This window comes from Dipodomys ordii, unplaced genomic scaffold (assembly GCF_000151885.1).
Source record: "Dipodomys ordii isolate 6190 unplaced genomic scaffold, Dord_2.0 Scaffold41, whole genome shotgun sequence".
Lineage (NCBI taxonomy): Eukaryota > Metazoa > Chordata > Mammalia > Rodentia > Heteromyidae > Dipodomys > Dipodomys ordii.
In genome coordinates, this window is record NW_012267257.1 from 5,012,599 (window position 1) to 5,013,896 (window position 1,298).

The window sequence follows — 1,298 nt, forward strand, 5'->3', positions numbered from 1 at the left end:
CCGGCTTTGCATTCCCAGATGTGGCCGCCCAGCTGCTGCTGCCGCGGCCGCTGGATTCCAATTTCCTCCGCGGCTGACAATGGCTGGTGATGACACCGAGGCGCACTTTCTCCCTCCTTCTCCCCCTCCCTTCCCGCGCCGGGGTTGGGGGGGAGGAGGGTCCGGGGGCGGGGGTGGGGGGGCGCGGCAGGGAGCCCCCCCTCCCGCTTCGACTCACGCGCGCACGCCCCTGGCGGCCCGCACGCCGGCCCTGCCTTGCACACACACACACACACTGTGCACACACTCACGCACACTCGCGCCCGCGGGCGGGCGGCGGCCGTGCCCGGGCTGCTGCAGCGCCGCAGACCCTCCTGCACTCTCTCGCCCGCCTGTCACCCAGGCCGGTCGCGCCACGCTGGAGCTCTGCTAGTAGCGGCCATCCCCACCCCGCCCGTATCCCCGGGCCCTCCCCCCTCCCCACCGACCTCCACTGGCGCCGGGAGCTGAACTGACCGTGTAGGTACTGAAGGCTCCCTCCCCCCCCTTCCCCGCCTCGGGGCTCGCTGCCCTCCCCCTTCTCCCCCTCCCTTCCCACCACTTTTATGAATTCCACTCCACTTTCAAAAAGGAATTATTATGAGTCATATGGAAAACCCAAACCGGAGTGGCTAGGAGAGAGAGAGAGTGGGGGGGGGGGAGGAGCAAAGACAGAAAATCTGTCTGTAAAAATGAAGAAATAACGGCAACAAATCTTTGCTTGGTGTCACATCAGGCCAGATTTGGGGGGGGGTGGCATGGAAATGACACCCATTCCTTTAGTGATGATGTCTGACATTGGGGCTTTAATTTATTGTTTAACCCCCCTCCCAGGTCGAAGTCCTGGGAGCTCTCTATCAACACAACCCCTTCTGAGATTCTCCAGTCCTTCCCTCCTACTTGTGTCTGTTTGGGATATTTAGAAAAGAAAGAAAGAAAATTGGCAAAAGGAACTGGATGTCTGTTTGGGCAGGAAAAAAAAATGGCCAAAGCAATTTCGAGTCTCCCCGAAAGGGTTTTTAATCTGTCTGTCTGGCTGGCTTCTTTTCCAAAGCCACTCCTTTGCGTTGTTAGTCAGGGGAAAGCTCCTGCCATCTCGTAGCCTTACTGGGAAGGGTCCTAGTGCTGAGTTCCTTACTCCCTGCGCCCAGCCTGCTCTAGCTGGCCATCTCTCTTGCCCCATAAGATGCAATATGGATGGGCCCCCAAGAGACTCTTTCCTCGTGGGTATTTACTGCGATTCCTCCTGGCAGGCCGGGTCTCATTTTTGTTTCATATGC

At 58.9% G+C, this 1,298-nt stretch overlaps 1 protein-coding gene across 2 annotated transcripts in view; it reads right to left on the minus strand.

Moving 5' to 3' along the window:
- Parp8 (poly (ADP-ribose) polymerase family, member 8) overlaps window positions 1-473 on the minus strand; it is a 168,743-nt gene extending 168,270 nt beyond the window's left edge. The window contains exon 1 of one of the 2 annotated variants that reach the window (XM_013018605.1): window positions 468-473. The gene's annotated coding sequence lies outside the window, so the exon portion shown is untranslated. Of the gene's footprint in view, window positions 1-217; window positions 241-467 lie in introns of those variants that run through there. The other variant, XM_013018604.1, reaches the window with a different exon arrangement.
- Window positions 474-1,298: the final 825 nt, after the last annotated feature.